The following is a 24,132-nucleotide window of genomic DNA, read 5'->3' on the forward strand; positions in this document are numbered from 1 at the left end:
CAGCCTGCTGACTCACACTCTCACTCGTGCTTTGGGGATTTACATGTTGTGTGATAAACATCTGTGACCCATGGATCTTATTGGTATCTAACATTAAAACTAAAACCATAAAAAAAAAAAAAAATTGGTTACTGACTCAAATAGTGACTCTGACTCAAATAAAAGGAAATATAAGCTAGTTGCCAAGGCATCATTTCAGATTTTCTATTTTAGTTTTACTTGAAGTACTAAAATAAATAAGAACCATAGAAAATATTAAAACAAAATTACTAATAAAAAATGGTAAACACTAAAATTACAGTGAAAACAAGTTTAAAATATTAGTAAAAACTATAATAGTAGACCAATGATATTTTTACAGCTCTAGTTTGTTTCAAATACACATCTGTCAAATCAAATTTCATTCCAAAAAAGAACGTTTTTTTTTTTTTTTTAAGGAACTGAAACCTACTCTGCGGTTTTGTTTCATGACTGTTTCCTTCCCAAATTCTCTTTACTGTAAAGCAAAAAAGGATGTATTTAAATATATGCATTTTCTTGTAAACAGTCATTCACTTAACTATTCGATCAGTAAAAATGCATGAAGTGACACCTCACAAATAAATACACATATGAAGTTAAAAATGGTAATAGTCACAATTTCCTTTGCAACCTGAACCTGTTTTCATGAGATTCTCTCAAGTTTGGATTGTTCTTTGTTTTATGTGTATATAAAATAGTCATATTTTAGTGTAGGGATTGGCTGTGCCCCCACCGGACCCTCGTCCCGTCCGATCATCTTATTTACTGTATGTTCTTGTACAGTTTTTGTTGTCCGCACACCATGATAAGATGGGCCGGACACTTTCCCTGTCTGTATAATGTCCTCCTCAGCACTAAAAGCTCTTAAGTGTGGAGGCTCAGACAAAAGACTGTCCTCTAAGAGGATTAGAGCCTGGCTTCACCTAGTTTACCATCTGAACTATACGTTTTTTGTATCACAGATGTTTTGATCCTTTAATTCTGCACCCTTTGTTTGGTCGGGTGGATCCTGGGGGGTGTTTAGCACTTGCGGGAAAATCTTTTAAACACTGTTGGGTGAGGGGTACATTTATAGTAATGTTACCCATCATAAAAGACACACCACCACCACCAATAAAGCCCGTCAGCGTGGCTGTTTAACGGGTGGGCTGTAGCCCTGAGGGCGTCATAATCTATTGTGATTGTGTCTCGCTAGTATTGTAAAACCAGACTTTTGACAATCGGCGCAATTTCTGGTCCACTTTGTCGATTATTCTGGTCAAGGCTTGTTTGCTTACAACAGGAAGAGACATGAAAGAGGATCATGACATGGATTTTTTTATTTTTTATTAATTGAATATGTTCTTTGAGGTCCACTTATAATGGTAATAAAGGTTTTTGCACAAAACAATCCCAAAACAAATATATTTGTGGAAAAACGATTTAAATTTTTTTTTTTTTTTTTTTTTAAATATATACATACTTTGCACTTGTCTTTGCATTCATTGTGGACAGCAAAGAAAGAATTGCATTGTACAGGGAAACTTGTTTTCCTCACTGTAAATATGACAATAAACGCTTTGACCCTGATGATTGGCTAACATCATTCCATAGGATACCTTTATTGAACACAAGTGTTTTGAAAACATTAGCCGTACAAAACCGTCATTTACAGACGAAGCATTATGAAATCATTTACTAATGGTTTGTAATTCAATTGCTGTCAGATCCAATAGTTGCTTCATCTGTCAACTAAAGTTTCTTTGCAAATTCTCAATTGCACTGTGCCTTGGTTACAAAACTAAATGCAGTCAAATGCTCTGAACAAACATAATCAACGATGGCATTATAAATAAACCATCCACTTGTTCCTGATGATGGTATCTTTCTGAAGTCTCTACAGAAATAAGCAAATGAGATGTTCAAAGACTCGTGTAGACAGCCTCGGGGATTATAATGGGTTCTGTTTGCTTTTGACATGACACAACACATCAAGTGTAGTAGTTAAGTGACTGAATACCAGTGTGCGTGGCCTATGCTATTGATGGGCGTGGCCTATGGTGCTGGTGGGCGTGGCCTGTGCTATTGATGGGCGTGGCCTATGGTGCTGGTGGGCGTGGCCTATGATGTGATGTACTATTCGTCGATATCTTGCTCTGGAGGCAGTCATATGCAAATGTATTTGCTCCTACATCACAGATCCCGCAAAATCAAAACGATGTTTATAATGAAGAGGACGTTTTAAGCTCTGAAACTTTCATGATGTTTTAATGGTACAAAGACCACTTATATGTCAAAAGATTAAGGCAAATTTGACTTCTCATGTCATGACCCCTTGAAAACTGGTCAACCAGAATTAATTTTGTCTAACTTATGTCGATGATGTTTAAGTTCATTATGAATTTTGAAAATTTTATTATTTAATTTGAACTGATGATTCCCTTTTTTTATATATATATATACTGAAAACATGAATATATATATATTGATGAGTGTATATAGGCGAAATGTGATGTTTTCACTAGCATGTGAAAGAAAACTCACACACAGAGAAGTACTCTGTCATCTGTTTTAAACAAATATGGTCGTTTAGCTCAGGAAGTCTATAAAACCCTCACCTTTGACCCTTGCAACGTGGCATACGGATTGGTTTGAGGCTGGATGTTTTCATGCCTCGAGTTAAACACTTGAACCTGAAAAGTTTCCCTTGTTCCTCAATGCTGGACCAGAACTGATGTGAAACCCACGTATATGGCCGGGTTTTTTCCTGCAGATGTGCTTTTTTTTGTTTCTATTGAGATCTTAAAGCCAGCAGTTGCAAAACAAGAGGGAAGAACTTCTTGCATACACTTTCAAAACGAGACTCGGACTGACCTGATGTACTGAAGTCCCAGATGCATTCAGGGCTCATTGGTTGTGTCACTGTCATGCACTGGTTGGCAGGGGGGAAGTTGTGGTGTTTGTGATTTCTGTTTAGTTTCTTCTAATGGTGTGAACTGATATTTGTGTGTTTGAGGGAACATGTGACCATGTACACCAACTGTCTCGTGGGAAATGGTGTTAGTAATAGCATTAATGTGGATCAATGACTCTTAGGCCCTGTTTACAGCTGCTATTAGGATGTGTTTTGGCCGATCGGATCACAACTAGACGAGGGAAACACATTCCCGTTTACACCTGGTGTTTTAATCCGTCACTTTTATCCACTTTCAAACATTTCTGTCCTGATTTCTTCGAGGCGAGGGTCTATGGGCGGGTAAATCTTTGGGCCTTTTCAGATCTTTAGATCTAATGGATGTAATAAGCTCACACAATTTACATATGAACGCGACCAGAGATGACGTTAAAAACACTGAGAGCATCAGCTTTAGTTTCTGATCTGACAGATGCAAGATCAACCGGACGCTGAGTGTGTGTCAGAAACCAACATTGTGCTTGAGTTTTTCATCTTCAAACCAAACTTGGGTCCTCAGAAGACAAAGTTAGGTCAGTAGGCGAGAAGAGCAGTCTTTAGTCAGCGTGGTTGCGTTTACTCTACGAAAGCAATCCGGTCGAATGCCTTTTTGAAGGGGAAGTGGTCAAAAGTTGACAAGCTCAAACCGGTTTAAACCCCGACCAAAACACATCTTAATACCAGCTGTAAACAGAGCCTTAATCACTGTGGGTTCTTGGAGGAGTTTGTGTGCTCTGAAACATCAGTCACTCTGTAGTTACTTTATTTTGTGTAATAACTCCTGATTGACCTGACTGGTTTCACTGGTCAGTTTGTCTGCGTTCTTGTTATCATCTGCTTCAGGTCAATGAGCGTGACATGCATGCTCAAATGCAGAACAGATTGCTAAATTCAGGTTGGCGTTTCGTAGAGGAACAACTGAGGAAATATTAGACTTTTTAAATGAGTCAATAAAATGAGTTTAAAACTGGTAAAAGAGTCACAGAAAGTGCAGCACGCTGTAGCAAGAAACTATGATCTCTCTTCACAGCCAGATCGTGGAGACCTTTTATTTGTTCACAATCTTAAATCGTGCTGTCCCTGTGTGTAAATCCATTCTTCAGATTTTTCCATTTGCTATTCTTTCTAGGTCTGCCCATACGGCTGTCACTTTAGTGATAAAATCCTGTTCGATTTTTGAGACATGAGTGTTCATTGAATCGATTTTCAACTAACAGGCATTAGGTAACGTAAAGAAGAGCGCTTGAGTTGAGACGCACAAGTCAGCAATATTTCTGATGATTTATTAGCGTGAAGTTTCGTGCACAATGATGTGAATGCAACAAAAAACAATAAGCAGAGTGGACCCCCTTAACATCACAGTTTGGATGCCACTTTGTCCTTCATAGTTTGATCTACAGTCCAACATCCGAAGTGCTTCTATCTCGAACTCCTCTAGTTATTAGGGGTTATCACTCGTCTCTCATGGCACACAGGTTGATCGCCGTTGTCCTCAAATCTGATTGGTTTCAACTATAGGTATAACTGTACTATGGGTACGTAAAATTGGCGGGAATTTTCTTTAGCTTTCGCCAATAAAATGCCTCCTGCACTTTAGGAATTCTTTCTTTTTCTGCTTTTTTGTTTTGTTTTGTTACATCTATCTTTTTTTTTTTTACTTCATTTAAAATGAATAGTGTACATATTTGGTTAAAATCGATTCCCTATTTTCTTTTTCAAAACTCTTTGAATACTCTTTCTTTTTTGTTTTCCAACTTTTCCAAACTTGTGTTGGTTGGTCCGATCGATTGTGCGATCGATTTTCGCACGTAAAGTGACAGCCCAATCTGCCCATGATGTTGGTTCTCAATTTACATGATTTAATTTTACACTGTATATATATATTTTGGTGACTGGAAACATTTAGTCGTACAACTCTGCTACAAGATGCTAGACAAAGAGCTGTGAGTTTGAGTTAGCCACAGCACAGTTTCCACCCATTGATATAGCATCGCCTGCATTGTGGGTTTATTTTTGTCTTGCTGCTAAATCCACCAAAGAACCAGTTTCCGAAAGACAATGTGTGTGATCTTGATGTGAGAAATGCATTAGATTGTGCAATTGAGCTCATTTAGATGTGTGCGTTGGTTTACAGTTGTGCGTCGAGTAGTGATGTTACCATACTGGTCTTAAAGGGATAGTTTACCAAAATATAAAAAAATCTGTCATCAGTTACTCACCCTCAAGTTGTTCCAAACCTGTACGAGTTTCTTTCATTGTTGAACTTAAAATAAGATATTTTGAAGAATGTGGGTGACCAAACCGTTTCTGGTCCCCATTGACTTCCATAGTTTTTTTTCTTTCTTTCCATACTATGGAAGTCAATGGGGTCCATCAACTGTTTGGTCACCCACATTCTTCAAAATATCTACTTTTGTGTTCAAATTATGACAGAATTTTTATTTTTGGCTGAACTATCCCTTTAAACCCTTTAAATGAAGGTCTGTAATTCTCCACTTTGTCTCAGCGGTTGAAAAGACGCCGGTTTCATCCATGATTGTTGACGCACATCTTTTCTGCTTGTGAGTTGGGTTTCATGGAAGCGCAGATCTGGAGTGGTCACGGTCGGATGTTCCCAGGCGTTTGAGTGTGTGGTTTCTCGACGCACCACAACCGACCCACGAGAGCCTGTGATGTCATGTGTGAGGAGCCAATGAGAGCAGATCTGCAGTTCTCACACGCTTGACACAATTAACACCTCAATATCAGGTCGTTGCTGTCGAGACGAGACACGGCTAATCTACATGTTACTTCCTCTTCTTTACTTCAGGTTGATCGACCTGCTAACAAGAAAAACATTGCAGTATTAATAACCAGCACTTATGAATAATAACTCCTCAACAATATGGAATTAAAATAATTTCTGTATAGTCCGTTTGGAGGCTATTCCATTTTAGTTATCCATGCACTTTAACTAAGTAATGTTGTCCAATGACCTGTTTGCATTATTTAATTTATTTGCATTAATAGTAAAAACAGAAAAAATGTCGTCTATAGGAGTGTAAAATAAATTTTAAAACGCACACTGGTTCAAATAGTATACTACTGTATATGTTTGATTTGGCTTTTAATAGTGAGACTTTTGCTTTTGTAATCAGGCTTTCAAAAATGATATACATTTAGATTTATCGGCCAATATATCGGTTATCGGCTTTCAAATATACCGTTTATCGGTATCGGTCAAAGTGTTCATGTGAGTGCATCTTTATTTATTTAAATATGTTAGCAGTGTTAATATTTTGTAAAGTTTTGTTATTTGTAGGGACTGTGGACATTTTGGTGTTGTGACATTTGGAATAGGGTTTTTTTTATTGTAGGATGTGGTGTCACTCACTCACTCACACACACACACACACACACACACACACACACACACACACACACACACACACACACACACACACACACACACACACACACACACACACACACACACACACACACACACACACACACACACACACACACATGTGATTGAAGTGTGTAGAAACCGATGTGGGCAAAGCCACTTCACTGACAGGAAAGATGGACTCACTCACTCCGCCACAAACGCAATGTTGAGTGTTACTCTTGAGTCATTCATAGCACAGAAAGATCTTGTCACACCTATTTTGAAAGATGATAATGCCATTGTGTGTGTTCGCGCTGCCGTGTGGCCTTTGTCGCTGAACACACAGTCAGTGTAGGTTTGATGGGTCGTCATCGGTATGCGTGTGTCAGACAGATTTAGGCGTGGAACCGTGACTCAGTTTGCACTGGAATGTCTGTGTGAGATTTTGGCATTTTTATCGGTTTTGTAATTTTTTTTATTAGTTTTATCTTTTCTTTTTTTATATATATACCTTTCATTTTAATTTCAGTTAGTTTTAGTCTTTTTTTTATTTTATTTTATTTTATAAATGTCTTGAAATATTTTCTTTTTAAATTTAAATGTTAGTTAATTTTGTTGCTTTTAAAAAAAAATATTTTTATTTTTATAAAAGCGAGTGTGAGCGTGTGTGTGAGTAGTTGTACTGAAATGACTGTAAGGTCCAACCGTTTCTTTCTATATTGCACATACTTGCCTGTCTTGTCCCGTTCAGGCCGATTGATGTGTTCACACAGGAACAGGAAGTTGGGCTGAAGTTTGTGAGCAGCAGTTTCTCTGGAGCCTGTGTTCTGTCGTTTTTTTTGCTGCCTCATTGTAAGCGTCCCGACTGCGAGGCGGATGGGGGTCATATTTCACATTCCTGCACCCGAAGGACAAACACACGTAAACGAGAATGCATACTTGTGAACATTAAGCTTTGAAAAACACACTTTCCTTTCTAAGCGGCGAGATTGTTTTAGGCGCGAGAGGGGAAAAGGTGTGGTGCCTTTGATCAGGTGTGTGTGTGTGTGTGTGTGTGTGCGCGTTGTGGGGGGGAGGGGCGGGACTTCGTCCGGCCTATTGCGTCACGCAGAACGAGTGTGTGTTGCCTTATAAGGACATGAGAACATTACAGGAGACACAGGAAGAGGCAGTTAAGAGTGACAATACCAGGAGACCGGACCGACTCGACCGACATGTTTAGCTTCATTCTCTCTCTTTCTCTCTCTCACTTTCTCCCCTTGTTATTTGACACACCACATTGGAAGTTATGCATAACTTGAAAGTGCCCTGATTAGTGGTTTTTGTTTAGGCAAGTGTTCACTTTTACCATATTTTCTGGAAAATAAGTAAATTTGACTAAAAATCAGAATTGCATTAAGAGAAAAAAACGTGGCTCACTTTATTTTAAGGTGTCCTTGTTACATTTAAGTACCGAGTAATATTAATTAACTACATGAACTTACTATAGGTTTAGGATTAGGTTTGGTTTAGGGTTAGTTGCATGCATCTATAGTAATTACTATAGAAACTACATTGGACACTGTACAATAAAGTGTTACCAAAAAGATAGATTAGTTGCATCGGTGTATAAGTCACATTTTGTTATTACATTCAGAAATAATGTAAAATAATAAATTTAGTGTAAAAAAAAATATTCTCAGTGAATTTCACAAATAAATATATATATATATATATATATATATATATATATATAAATAAATATAGCTGCAAGCAGCGATTACGGGCCCAAGCCGGTGGCACCGCCACCCTGGTGCCTTTAGTTACACTAAAGGCACCGGGCTGGCGCTGCCACCGGCTTGGGCCCTCCATCGCTGCTTGCAGCTATATTTATTTATATATATATATATATATATATATATATATATATATATATATATATATATATATATATATATATAAAAAGCCGCCACCCCGTTGCCTTTCGGGTTCCTGTGCACGACGGGCAATAACGTAACCCCGCTTTGACTGTCGAGAAGAAGTCTGCTTTAGAGCTTGTATCAGTGTGAGTCTTTCTGCTCCCCTCCAAACACACACAGAAAAGGGGGGGGGCTCACATTAGTTACATCCATGTGATCGCTCTCTTACAACAAACACGCTACTGAAGTTTCATCAAGATCAATAAATGTATGAAGACGTTATAACAGATCGTGTTTCTCTTTTCTCGCCATAATTTCGTTTCCTCGCCACGGCCAAACTGTTCGAGATATCAAAAATCCGTCAGCAATTTAGTATCCTCAATGTCTTGTCGTCAGGCTGACCGAGTTTGGTTGCGATTGGATGAATTTTCTAGAAAGAGTGTTTCAAATTCCAGGGGCATGCGTTTTCATACCACCCACAATAGCCGACTTCCTGTTGGGCTGGCGTAAAACTTAGAGCACGAAAGTTGTTCGGCCCGATGAGATCTAAATGTGTACCGAGTTTCATATTATTACATGCAAGCGTGTTTGATATACGGACAAGTGTTTGAATCCCATTCCAGGGGGTGCTGTCGAGCCCCCCTGCCACACCCGGGTACCAGCTTCAGCCTGGCCCTGATGGCCGCGGGTTCTGACCTGTGTGCAAAATTTCAAGAGTTTGAGCACGTTAAGGGCCCCAAAAGTGCCCGAGATTTTGCACACAGCAGAGAAAGGGTTAAACTAAACTAGCCCCCCTCCTCACACACACACACACACACACATACACAGATCCCCCCCTCCCCTCCCCACCCCACACAGACAGACACGAATGGCAGAGAGACAGAGAGAGACACAATTCACATTCAAACCACAATATCTGACTTTCTGTTGGTCGGAGCTAATGACTGTAAATTAGAAAGTTGTTCGGCTTGATAAGATCAATATACACGCTGAGTTTTGTAACTGTAGGTAAAACTATAACTAAGTTATAACACACTTTATTCATCCTTTTTTAATCATAAATTCGTTTCCTCGCCACGGCCAAACCGTTCGAGATATCAAAAATCCGTCCGCAATTTAGCATCCTCCATGTCTTGACTTCATGCACACCGAGTTTCGTGGTCATCGGATGAATTCTCTGGGAGAAGTGTTTCAAATGCCAGAACATGCGTTTCCATACAGCCCATAATAGCCGACTTCCTGTTGGACTGGCGTAAAACTTAGAGCACGAAAGTTGTTCGGCCCGATGAGATCTATATGTGTACCGAGTTTCATATTATTACATGCAAGCGTGTTTGATATATGGACATGTTTTTGAATCCCATTCCAGGGGGCGCTGCCGAGCCCCCCTGCCACGCCCGGGTACCAGCTTCAGTCGGGCCCTGATGGCCGCGGGTTCTGACATTTGTGCAAAGTTTCAAGAGTTTTCGAGCACGTTAAGGGCCCCAAAAGTGCCCGAGATTTTGCACACAGCAGAGAAAGGGTTAAACTAAACTAGCCCCCCTCCTCACACACACACATACACAGATCCCCCCTCCCCTCCCCACCCCACACAGACAGACACACACACACAGAATAGCAGAGACAGAGAGAGACACAATTCACATTCAAACCACAATATCTGACTTTCTGTTGGTCGGAGCTAATGACTGTAAATTAGAAAGTTGTTCGGCTTGATAATATCAATATACACGCTGAGTTTTGTAACTGTAGGTAAAACTATAACTAAGTTATAACACACTTTATGCATCCTTTTTTAATCATAAATTCGTTTCCTCGCCACGGCCAAACCGTTTGAGATATCAAAAATCCGTCCGCAATTTAGCATCCTCCATGTCTTGACTTCATGCACACCGAGTTTCGTGGTCATCGGATGAATTCTCTGGGAGAAGTGTTTCAAATGCCAGAACATGCGTTTCCATACAGCCCATAATAGCCGACTTCCTGTTGGACTGGCGTAAAACTTAGAGCACGAAAGTTGTTCGGCCCGATGAGATCTACATGTGTACCGAGTTTCATATTATTACATGCAAGCGTGTTTGATATATGGACATGTTTTTGAATCCCATTCCAGGGGGCGCTGCCGAGCCCCCCTGCCACGCCCGGGTCCCAGCTTCAGCGCGGCCCTAATGGCCGCAGGTTCTGACATTTGTGCAAAGTTTCAAGAGTTTTTGAGCACGTTAAGGCCCCCAAAAGTGCCCAAAAGGTAGTAAAATAATAATAATAAAGAAGAAGAAGAATAATAATAATAAATATAGCTGCAAGCAGCGATTACGGGCCCAAGCCGGTGGCACCGCCACCCCGGTGCCTTTAGTTGCACTAAAGGCACCGAGGTGGCGGTGCCACCGGCTTGGGCCCTCCATCGCTGCTTGCAGCTATATTTATTTATATATATATATATATATATATATATATATATATATATATATAAACCGCCACCCCGGTGCCTTTAGGGTTCCTGTGCACGACGGGCAATAACGTAACTCTGCTTTGACTGTCGAGAAGAAGTCTGCTTTAGAGCTTGCATCAGTGTGGGTTCTGCAAAAGTGCACATCGAGGGCACATATCAACCACAAAGTATGCGTGAGCACCCTTCAGAAACCTAAAATGAAAAATTAGACACCCTACAGTCTCATGGACTTAACGGACACATGAAATCAGCAGCCATTGTAAGTACACAACACCGAAAATTCCTATGAAGTGTGGTATATATATTCATTGAAATTACTGTACTTTAAAACACTTGTTTAAAAGAAAAAACACATGTATACATAGTATAAAACACTAGATGGCACAATATACCTATTTTTAATAGAGTCTTTCTGCCCCCCTCCCCACACACACAGAGACAGGGGGGCTGTCTGTGTGTGTGCCCTCCTTCCCCTCCCCACACAGACACACACGAGGGGGGGGGGGGGGGGGCACACACATGCACACACACACACACACACACACACACACAGAATGGCAGGGGGAACTCTGTCAGAGAGAGACAAAACCACATTCAAACCAAAATATCTGACTTCCTGTTGGTCGGAGCTAATGACTGTAAATGAGAAAGTTGTCCGGCTCGATGTGCACAAAATACATACCGAGTTTTGTGACTGTAGGTAAAAATACCCCCCCCCACTTTAGTCAAAAGCATCTTGAAAGTAACACACTTCCTGCTGCCAGTTGGTGGCGCTATAACTTTGACTCACATTAGTTACATCCATGTGATCGGCCTCTTACAAAAAACACACTACTGAAGTTTCATCAAGATCAGTTAATGTATGAAGACGTTATAACACATCGTGTTTCTCTTTTCTCGCCATAAATTCGTTTCCTCGCCACGGCCAAACCGTTCGAGATATCAAAAATCCGTCCGCAATTTAGCATCCTCCATGTCTTGACTTCATGTTGACTGAGATTGGTGGCGATCAAAATTATTTTCTAGGAGGAGTATATAAAATTCCAGGGGGATTCGTTTTTAAACAACCCATAATAGCCGACTTCCTGTTGGACTGGCGTAAAACTTAGAGCACGAAAGTTGTTCGGCCCAATTAAATCTATATGTGTACCGAGTTTCATATTATTACATGCAAACGTGTTTGATATATGGACCAAGTTTTCGGACCACGTTCAAGGGGGCGCTGTTGAGCTCCCCTGCCACGCCCGGGTACCAGCTTCAGGCCGGCCCTGATGGCCGCAGGTTCTGACCTGTGTGAAAAGTTTCAAGAGTTTTCGAGCACGTTAAGGGCCCCAAAAGTGCCCGAGAAGTACCACACAGCAGAGAAAGGGTTAAAATAAAGCCCCCCTCCTCTCTCACACACACAGACACTGAGAGAGACTGGCAAAATTCCCATCAAATCACATTCAAACCAAAATATCTGACTTCCTGTTGGTTGGAGCTAATGACTGTAAATTAGAAAGTTGTCCGGATCGGGGAGATAAATATAAATACCGATTTTTGTTACTGTAGGTAAAACTAATACCCCATTTTTGACTAAAGGTGGCGCTACTGAGCCCCTTACCACGCCCGTTTCTGAAACTTTGCACAAGTGTACTAGGCAATAAATGTAAATTGTCTGTCGAGTTTCATGCAATTTCAAGTATGCTAAGAGTCTCAAAAACTTTAAAAAAGAATATTAAAGTTTGATGCGTTGCCATGGCAACAGTATTTAAGATATCAATAATCCTTTCACAGGTCTACATCTGCCGTGTGTTTACATTATACAGATGAAGTTTGAAGCAAATCGGTAAAAATAAGAGGGTGATTTCAAAGCATTTTGAAAGTGACACACTTCCTGCTGCCAGTTGGTGGCGCTATAACTTTGACTCAAAATAGTCACATCCATGTGATCGGCCTCTTACAGCGAACACACTGCTGAAGTTTCATCAAGATCAGTTAATGTATGAGGATGTTATAACACACTTCCTGTTTCCAATATTCGCCATAAATTCGTTTCCTCGCCACGGCCAAACCGTTCGAGATATCAAAAATCCCCTCGCAATTTATCATCCTCCATGTCTTGGCTTCATGCACACCGAGTTTCGTGGTCATCGGATGAATTCTCTGGGAGAAGTGTTTCAAATGCCAGAACATGCGTTTCCATACAGCCCATAATAGCCGACTTCCTGTTGGACTGGCGTAAAACTTAGAGCACGAAAGTTGTTCGGCCCGATGAGATCTATATGTGTACCGAGTTTCATATTATTACATGCAAGCGTGTTTGATATATGGACATGTTTTTGAATCCCATTCCAGGGGGCGCTGTCGAGCCCCCCTGCCACGCCCGGGTACCAGCTTAAGCGCGGCTCTGATGGCCGCAGGTTCTGACATTTGTGCAAAGTTTCAAGAGTTTTTGAGCACGTTAAGGCCCCCAAAAGTGCCCAAAAGGTAGTAAAATAATAATAATAATAATAAAGAAGAATAATAATAAATAATAATCCTAAGAAAAACAATAGGGCCTTCGCCCTTTCAGGGCTTGGGCCCTAATTACCTAGAAACACCAAGTAACATTGAATTAAACGTGACATTTGGAAGTAGAATGCAACAATTGTCGCCACGACAACTCATGATTCCATTAGAATATGTAGAACTCCGGTGTGACTTGACCGATCCAGGGAGATTAGTTCTGTAGATGCTTCATTTCCACAGACTCTGACCTGCAACCGTTGAGGTTTTGCAGCTCTCCGTGTTTTGACCCCCAGAATCCTCCGTGGTGGGGGACCAAACACTCGCTTGGTGCATTCCACAGTAAACATGAGCCCAGAGAGAGACAGACAGACACAGAGAGTGTTTATGTAATGCTGAAGAGACACATTCCATCCTCATGTGGGATTTTCTCTCTCTCTCTCTGTCTCTCTCTCTCTCTGTCTCTGTCTCTCTGACGATTGTATGGAATGAAGAACCACAGAGCTTCGGATGTTCCCCGGTGACTGGCCATTAACATTGGGAAATCCGCTTTTTAGTGAGTTCACTGATTGCCCCAGAAGTCCCTGCATGTCTTTTTATTTTTATTTTTTCCATTATTAGTGCTCCACAATTAAGTGAAATAAAGCATGTTATGGTTTAGTGCAATTTATTAAATTGCGAGCGTGGCACTGTTCATTTACACGCGAGCAACTCTTGTTTTCACTGTCACAGTAAATCGCCCCTCGTGAACTTCTGCTTTGAGTTTGGGATACTTTAAACATGCATTTGAAAACACATGTGTTCCCAAACTTGTAATGAGGAGAAGCGCTTATAAACCGGCGCTTGTATCCACAAAAGAGAAGTGCTGCTGATTTTAATCCTTGGGGATTCCCTTTAAAATAAAAGCATACATTTGATGTACCTGGCTTTTTTTTCTTTTTTTTTCAGTGAAATATTAGTAATACTTCTTATTTTGTTGTTTTTAATTTGTGTATGTTGACCAAATTGTGCAGCCCTACAAACAAGCATTACATTTTTTTTTTGCATTTTAATTCACAAATTTTTTTTGTGGAAAAACTGCAGATTTCCCCCCACAATTCATACATCCCTATTAATAATGGCTATTTATTATCTATTCTAAAGCAGATTCTTCCAGTCTGCGATGCTGATTGGTCAACACATCATTCTAGTTGTGCTAAAATACACACTATAATAGCAGCTAACGTCTATCAGAACAGAGACGTCCTCTCTGCAATGTCTTGTCCGGTTACCAAACAAGAAATGTGATTCCTCCTGGCAGGAAAGATCCGATCTCCTGTCTGCTGACACGCTGACCTTTGAGCCAGTGCATGCACTCGTTTCCACCACACGTTAAATTAAACTGAATGAAAACGGTGGTAAGAAATTCACTCGGATGCATCACCTGTGTATTTTCTTCTGTGGTTCTTGTTCTCTTTTCTGCATGGTTGTCGATGAGAAACCGCCTCATTTAATTTAGTCGATGTTTCCGAACACTGAAACCTTTTGAGGTGTATTTCAAGCCCGTCCGGGTAATGTTGGTAAAACGCGCGGGCGCTTTGTGACAGAAGTACATCTGATGCACTAGCTACAGTAGCGACAGGCGGCTCTGTTTTTCTGAGTTTTGGCTCCGTGTTGGATGACCGTGTTGGCGGACTGGATTTCCTGTGAGGCCTCCGTTTAATCCAACCTGACTCACTTTCCTCCGTGAAAAGCAGCTTTGAGAAAGAGAGAGTCCCGCTCGCACACGTGAGTCAGCGCTACTGAATCTCCACTCCACCACCGGGCCTGAAGCTAGCAGATCACGTAGTGCACAGCTGAGGGAGTCGCCGGGAGGAAAAGCCCAGAGATACTCCCAGAGAGACAACCTGGGAAACAGATTTTGGGACAACTTAGATGCAGGAAAGCCACGCAAAATATCTTTACATGAATGTTTGTAATTGTTGAATTGTTTTCTTATACTCCCCACTTTCATATGCAGACATCTGTTAGTTAGCCATTAGTTGACATAAAACATCACTCTTCTTGTTTTTCCCCGGACCAGCCCGACTCGGAAACATGGACTTAACCAGTGTAAGTTTGGGGTGAGACTGGCCGACCATTAGCAGATATGTCATTATGCAGATATGTCATGTCATTTTCCGTTTGTTGCACAACAATTAGACTTTACATTAGAGTAGCTTGATTTGGAAGTAGATTGAATGCTAAATATTTCAATTAGGGGTGTGATGTTGACCAAAAGTAGATATGTGACCCTGGACCACAAAACCAGTCACGAGTCGCACGGGTATATTTGTGGCAATAGCCAACAATACATTGTATGGGTCAAAATTATTAATTTTTCTTTTATGCCAAAAATCATTAGGATATTAAGTAAAGATCATGTTCCATGAAGATAATTAATAAATTTCCTACCATAAATATATAACACATTATAGCATAATAAATATATAGCACAATCGTGAACATAAATGTACAACTTTTAAAGGAGATTTTCTCAATATTTCTATTTTTTTTTGCACCCTCAGATTCCAGATTTTCTAATAGTTGTCCAAATATTGTCTTATCCCTAATAAACCACACATCAATGGAAAGCTTATTTATTCAACTTTCAGATGATGTGTAAATCTCACTTTCAAAAAATGTACCCATGTGACTGATTTTGTGGTCCAGGGTCACATATATTTTTATTTTTTTTCTTCAATATAAAGAGATTTATTAACATTTTACTGTCTTAATACGCGAGTCATTGAATCATTCACCCAACTGATTTGTTCATTCAGTAACGAAACGCCTTTGTTTTGAACTATTGTCTTTGGCAAAATGGAGCTAAAGACTTACTAAAATGTATGAAATCAATATTACATTTGTAATCATGCTGATATTTGGAGAGAAATTTATATAAATATAAAAGACATGCATAGCAATTTTTTCCCCCTTATCTTGAATATTGAGGGACATACTTGATCATCTCTCATCAAACATCGTTATAACGACAATCACGATATTATCGATATTATGATATACGCAATATATAATTTTTAAAAGCTTATTTTTTATTCTATTTTTTTTTGTTGGCCAAAAATGTATGATAAATCAATATTTGAACATGTATTTATTTAAATTGCAGCCTTTGCGATTTGATAATCAAACTAAGGCATATCATGATTTTTGTTTTATTTTGTTTTATTTTTGTGTTGCGCCACAACAGCGCTGATGTTTGTCAGTCTCTTAGTAAATATTTCCCATCAAATATGCTCTGACTTGCTGATGTCGCCTCCTTTAGTTGCCTTATTATTTATATTATGACCTTTTGCCAAATTCCTGCTCATCTGGCACTTCTTCGGGAGGATGTGGCAGGAATTTGAAGCGTGCTCAGTTTGACTTTTCTCCTACAAACTGTTGATACACAAACCTCGAGTGTCACCAGAATCTCCAGAGCTGAACCATCATTTCTCTGTGTTATTTATGAAAGTTTGTGTGATAGATAGGAATGAGTGGACGGGGCGGTTGAAGAAGTGAAGAACCTCTTAAAGTCTCAATTCTTCGAAGCACAAACCTCATCAGTGTGGTTTCTGAAGCCGTCGGTTGGTTGCTTCGAGATGTAATATCTTAATTTCCGAGGCCTCTACATCCCGTCCATCTATGCTCAATGACGGCTGTAAAGCTCATTTCCTTTGAGCCGAGGGATGTTTTCTTGAGAGGACCTTCTTTCCGTCCATCACCTCCTCCATCTTTGAGTTAAAGGGACAGTTCCCCCAAAAATGAGAAGTTTGCGTGATTAATGTGCAAGTCATTGAGAGGGCAGCAGTCGAGACGGAATAAAAAGTAACAACCAAGAGTGACATCATAGCATCAGCCTTAAAGGGACAGTGCACCAAAAATTTTTTTAATTCTGTATTAATTCTCAATTACTCACCCTGATTTCGTTCCATGCCTGTATGATTTATTTCTAATTTCATAAGATATTTAGAAAAGAAGACCAGTTATGAAGGGGAATTATTATTTTATTTTTTTGGTGCACTGTCCCTTTAAGGCTGAATGCTATGATGTCACTCTTGGTTGTTACTTTTTATTCCGTCTCGACTGCTGCCCTCTCAATGACTTGCACATTAATCACGCAAACTGTTCCGGCATGAAGTTTTGATCGCTTGTGCAATTTGTTTGTCTTGTTCAATTTCTTTCCTCTTTCTAGCTCAAAGGTCGTCCACTGCATCTTTCTAATCACAGAGGTTAGATTGATTTTATTATACGTGTGTGTGGGCTGAGGAAACGTTTCCTGTGTCACATCCTGTAACGATAAAGCTCAGCACGTTTTTTTTTTGATGACCATTTTTTGTGTATGAAGGTGTGAATTCATCTTGAAGTTGTTTTAAACTCTAGAACTGTGCAATTACAATAGATAACTGTACAATATAATTTATAATATAATTGTTTTAAAAAGGTCTATACATTTATTCTCTTAAAAATAACAATAATTATATAATAAATATAATTGATTATCTTTTTAGTTAATTAAAAAAAAAAAATTGTAGTAATACTTTAATACTACTTTAAAACATGAAAATTTTGTATATATTTAAATGTAATATATATTTTTAGTTATTATTATTTGTATTAGTTTATTTAGTCATTTTGGTGCTTGATTTTATTAGTTTTTATTTCTTTTTTTTTTATTAATATTTTTTAATTTTAGTTATTTTATTAAATTACATGCTAATAAAATCTAGCAAAAAAAAAAATACGTTTTTTGCTGTTAACATTAAATTAATTTCACTCAACGTACAGTGCTATGCATAAGTTTAGACACCCATGCTAAAGTTGCCTAAAAAGAGGAATAAAAAATCATCGTTTGGAAATTTATCTTAATGCCTTAATTTAAAAAATGAGGAAAACTCCAACCTTTAAGGACACCAATTTTCTTTGTGAATGAATAATGTATCGTAAAAAAATAAATGTTCTTCCTTAAAATACAGGGTGCATAAGTTTGGACACCCCTATGTTAAATTCCCATAGAGGCAGGCAGATTTTTATTTTTAAAGGCCAGTTACTTCATGGATCCAGGATACTCTGCATCCTGATAAAGTTCCCTTGGCCTCTGGAATTAAAATATCCCCACATCATCACATACCCTTCACCACACCTGGAGATTGGCATGGTTTTATTTCAGTTAGCCTAACCGCTGGTTTAATTTGCATTGAGAGATGATCTTATGGAAAGTACTCCATGCCAATCTCTAGATATGGTGAAGGCTATGTGATGATGTGGGGATATTTTAATTCCAGAGGCCAAGGGAACTTTATCAGGATGCAGAGTATCCTGGATCCATATAGTAACTGGCCTTTAAAAATAAAAATCTGCCTGCCTCTATGGGAATTTAACATAGGGGTGTCCAAACTTATGCACCCTGTATTTTAAGGAAGAACATTTATTTTTTTACGATACATTATTCATTCACAAAGAAAATTGGTGTCCTTAAAGGTTGGAGTTTTCCTCATTTTTTAAATTAAGGCATTAAGATAAATTTCCAAAAATAGTTCGGCTTCCCTGTTGCATTTTAAGATCAACTAGTTTTAATCATCCCAGTCGCACCTGACGCACTGAACTGGATCCTCAGCTCACCGTAAACCCGAATAAGTTGGCAAAACTAAAAATAAATATAAGGCAATCATTTGCCTCAATTTTTAAGTTAAGAAATTGAAAGTTTACGTCTGGCAGATTTTTATTTTGTACTCATACATTTTACTTGTTCTCAACTTGAAATTTTTGAGTAAACTAATTCATACATCTAATAAAAAAATTAATGAAACCTCAAAGTGAAAATTTTTAGTAGTATTAGCTTAACTAGATATAACTAGCTAGTTCAATAAATGCGAACTTGTCACCATGATGGTAACTCCTAAAATCAACATTAACAGAAATTCATCTAAATTAGCATAACAAAACATTAGTCACTAATCTCCCACTTAACATTAATCTTGCACACACAAAAACCTCCCCAATATATTACACTTAATTTTAACATTTCATCTCCCTTTCGAGTGCCATCGGCAAAGCATGCTGGGAAATAGAAATCCCAGCCCGGTTTCAGTTAAACTTAAGTTCGTCTAAATTAAAATAAATAAATTCATAAAACTAAAAAAAAACAATGAAACGTTCAGTTTACTTAAATTACACAGTCCTGGGAACTTGAAAGAAAAAGAAAGTGCTAAATACTCATAAGTTAATTTGATTTAACTAATCTGTATAATTTAAGTTGGCCCTACTCAAAGCAATTCATTATTGTGAGTGTTAGGGTTTACAGCGCTGATGTGTGGAGTATTTGCCCTGGAGAATAGATGCAGATGCTCCACAATCTTCACATTTTCTCACGTCTCTCCACTTTAACAGCGCCACTCTCGGTCTTCACATACAAACACACTTCATTAGTGTGGACAGCCGATCTCAGTGCGGCGTAACATGCATGTCTGGCATTCCTGAAATCACTCTCGTGCGATAGTGGGATGACTTCAATTCCTGCGCGAACTCTCTCTGGGTCAGGCACTCCTTTCTTCCATCTGTACTTTGTCGTTTTTTTATTTCACGGATGCAGATGCTCCAAGCAAGGCCCGTTTCTAGATGTGAACTTCTGATCTAATGAATGATTGAAACCTATTTTAACACACCGTACTAGGGATGCACCGATCCACATTTTTTCACTTCCGATCAGATCCCGATACTTGAATTTGGATATCGGCCGATACCGATACTATTCCGATACCAGAGCTGTGTTTGCTTTAATTTTATTATTATCATTCTTGTTGATTTTTATATGATTCTGAAATAAACTCCTCTCAACAGGCAAGTATGATATGTACGCATGTATGTCCCAAAAGGCAACTTGACGTATGTATAAGGTCAGAAAAACAGGAAATCCTGTTAACAGGAAAAATCCCATTCTGAAAACAAATATGCAAGGATTTCAAATTGATTGTCATGTCAATATTTATTACATTTCATAACTACATTTCATAGTTATGAAGTGCAAGTGTAAACATCTAACACACACACTATCAATAAAACCGTGTACATCTGAACAGCACAAATCAAGAACACTGGCTCTTGTAGAATCAACAAATCATGTTTTTAAAATGTAAAATATATGAAAATAACGGGAAAAAAATTCCGGAAAAAAATTCCAGTGGCCCACAAAACCAGTCACATGGTTCAATTTTCTGAAATTGAGATTTATACAGAATCTGAAAGCTGGATAAATAAGCTTTCTTCTATTGATGTATGGTTTGTTAGGTTATGACAATATTTGGCTGAGATACAACTATTAGAAAATCTGGAATCTGAGGGTGCAAAAAAATTATGAGCGAAATATTGAGAAAATCTCCTTTAAAGTTGTGCATTTATGTTCACGATTGTGCTGCATTCACTCACAAAAATAAGTGTTTTATATATTTACGGTAGGAATAAAATGTACAAAATATCTTCATGGAACATGATCTTTACTTAATTTCCTAATGATTTTTGGCATAAAAGAAAAATCCTAATTTTGACCCATACAATGTATTATTGGCTATTGCCACAAATATACCCGTGTGACTCGTGACTGGTTTTGTGATCCAGGGTCACATATTATAAGTTATAAGTGACCAAAACTTGGAGGAGATGAAGTTTATTTACTGTGAACTGAGACGCAGAAGACACCGAATCATGATCGGCTCGTGTGTAAATAAAATGAACGTATTTATTCAATTAAATCTCAGCATTCGCAATTTGATACTCGCACTAAAAGCCATAACACGAATTTGGGTTTGCTTTGAGTAAGTGTGCAGCTCCACTTGTGGTTGTGCTGTGAGTGCAACAACATTGAAATGTAGCTCGCATATCTAAAATCGGTTCGGTTCAGGCTTACAAGTGACATACTACAATTATGCTTCCAGGGTTTTTGTGGTTCAGGGAGTTCAAAGTCAAAGCACTCGAAGTATTCTAGGCAGCAGAAAGGTCAAAGTTTAACATTGGGCCAAACGGGCGGTGTCAACACAAGACAAGCTTTAAGGGCTTTCTGTCAAAATAAAAGTTTGATGGTTTAATGTTTGAAAACGAAGAAATTAAAAAACAACCATAAATATTACAGTAGTATACAGTAGTAGTTTTTATTTTTATTTTTTTATTTTTATAATTTTTGTATAATTATTACTATTGTTGTTGTTATTATTTTATAGCCTTATTGATAATCACACAATTCTGACCAAGTTGTGCAGGCCTACTGTAATAATAATTAAATATTTAGTAGTAGTTATTAAAATGTCTTAATGTTTTCTAGACATATTGTTAAATACTAATTTTTTTATTTTACAGTGAAATTGATCATTAATAATATCAATAATAAAATATATTTTTATGTTGCAATAATAAGGGATGCGCCGATATGAAAATGATGCCGATAACCATAAATTATTTATATTTGAAAGCTGATAACCGATATATTGGCCAATAAATTTATATCCAAAAATTGTATATAATTTTTTTTGCCTGATTACAATAACACACATCTCTCTATTTAAAGCCATGTCCTAAACACACAATTATAATGTTCTCATTATTTTGTGAAGCCGATATGACAGACTTGCACTGCACATGTTGCACTAAACTGTGTTTTCCTTTTTTGAAGTTATTCCAATCATATTTCAAGCAATTCAAAGCCATCATGGTGAACAGTGTGCGTCTGAAGGGTCTCAGCTGAAGGAAATTATGCATTATTTATCAGCTTTAATATATCGGCCAAATTTTCTTATTGGGACTATAAGGATAACATAAATAATGAACATATATCGTAATAATGGACAAATTGTGCAGTCCTACAAACAACCAAAGTTAACTTCGATTTTTTTTTTAAATTGCAATCACAATTTTTGTCAGAAAAATCACAATTAGTTTTCCCCTCTCAGTGATCGTGTGGATGATGAAGTCGAGTGTCTGTGAATGAATCCCGGCGTTTGGGGGTTGGTGTTATTAAGCCGTTTAAACGTATCGTCCCGGCCGCGGCGAGGGTTAATGTTCCTGCAGTGTGGAGGAGGACCCGAGCCGCTCAGACACCGCTAGGACTCGCACAAAGACAGGAAGTGCTATAAATAAATCAACAAATAAACATGGCATCCACCAGGGCAACTCCTCCTCTTCCTCCTCTTTCTGTCCAGTGTCCCTATTTTCTCCCTGTCCAATAGTTCGTTTGAGGAAACTTGAAACTTGGTGCCACTTTAGCTGTTGATATTCTCTCATATGTTGCTCACCATTGTGATGATATACGGGTGAAACTCGAAAAAATTAGAATATGGTGCAAAAGTTCATTTATTTCAGTAATTCAACTTAAAAGGTGAAACTAATATATATGATATAGACTCATTACATGCAAAGTGAGATATTTCAAGCCTTTATTTGTTATAATTTTGATGATTATGGCTTACAGCTTATGAAAACCTAAAAGGTTTTCATAAGCTGTAAGCCATAATCATCAAATTGATGGTTTCAACTACTTTTTTAGCATTTTCTAAACTCATAATATATATTCATTCAAAGTGTTATCCAGTTATTCAGTGTTGATACCATTACTATTAGTTTTTGTTATTTATTTGTATATATTTTATATTTTCACTTTAATTTAAATTATAATTATTTAGTTTTTTTGTCTATTTTGGTATTTTGTATATATATTTTTAATTAGCTATTTTAGTACTTTTAATAACTTAAACTAAAAACAAATTATAACTGGCTGAAATGAAATTAGTTATTTATATATTTTTTCAGTTATCAATTATTCTATTAAAAAAATAAATAAGTTTTTTGTTCCCTTTATTCATTATAATAATAATAATAATAGGGGAAAAAACAAGGTCTAGAAATTACACTTTAAATTCCATCATTTATCCACAATTTGTTTATTAATGATTAAGCTTTATATATATATGTATGTGTGTATTTATTTATTTTTTAGTTAGTTTAGCTTGTTTTGTGTCTTGATGCCATCTTGGAAGTTTGCAGTGGTTTAATATGATCTCTGTTGTGTTCAGTCCTTCACGCTGAACCACAGAACACAATACACTTGATTTTAGATCATGAGTGGTTTTTTTTAGAGCTTGTTTTACAGGTTAAACACTGAAAACCAACTGCAGTTTCCAAATGTTACAGACTCACTGTAATTAGTGTAAGCGGAGCTTGCTCTAAACTTTTGTTCAGCTCTCCATATCCCGGTCATCCTTTGCTCCGGTCCGGCAGCCGTTGAGTGGAGAAAGATGCTGATGTTGATCTCGCCGACGGAAACACATTAGAGCTCGCAGACAATGAGGAAACCGGTTATTACAGTTTCAGATATTCGTGCAGAAGTTTCCCCTCGGATATGTGCTCATATCTGGTGTGAGATTGCACAATTCGAGCATTACAGCGGTGACATTAGTGCAGAGAAAGTATAAATTACAAGTATAACGACCCATTTTATGAATAATCCTCAAGCAAACACTGATGATACTGTAATACAGTGATGGTGTTTTGTCCTGGGACCGGTTTACACATGTATTTAGCGTCGTCCACTTGTGATCCGATCGACCAAAACGCATCTTAACACCAGCTGTGAACAGAGCATTGGTTATATTTGTTAAAAAAACAGCTAGTAATGCTCTGGAATATGTGTTTTTAAGGCCACAATCCCCCCAAAATGCTATAAAAAACAATTTATAAAATCCAATGTGAAAATATTATTTGGAAAATATTAAATTTCTATTACATTACTTTATTAAAAAACACATTTCCTACTCACTATAGTATTGTAATGTTAGATGTATTATTTATTTATTAATATATATTTTATTTTTTTATTAGTCTACTTTTTTTACACTCATTTATTTTATGTATTTATTTAAATGTATTTATTTGATCTTTTTCAATTATCTTATGCTGTTGCTTAATATTTATT

At 37.9% G+C, this 24,132-nt stretch overlaps 1 protein-coding gene and 1 long non-coding RNA gene across 3 annotated transcripts in view; one reads left to right on the plus strand and one right to left on the minus strand.

Moving 5' to 3' along the window:
• Window positions 1-24,132, plus strand: part of actn4 (actinin, alpha 4) — a 51,864-nt gene that overhangs the window by 9,240 nt on the left and 18,492 nt on the right. The gene's annotated exons all lie outside the window — the stretch shown is intronic.
• LOC306997288 lies at window positions 5,407-13,432 on the minus strand. The gene is made up of 3 exons (XR_013797342.1): window positions 13,243-13,432; window positions 7,057-7,221; window positions 5,407-5,775 (listed from the first exon to the last, which is right to left on the minus strand). It is a non-coding gene; the product is annotated as an uncharacterized lncRNA (long non-coding RNA).

Source organism: Phoxinus phoxinus (assembly GCF_949152265.1).
Source record: "Phoxinus phoxinus genome assembly, chromosome: 4".
Classification (NCBI taxonomy): domain Eukaryota; kingdom Metazoa; phylum Chordata; class Actinopteri; order Cypriniformes; family Leuciscidae; genus Phoxinus; species Phoxinus phoxinus.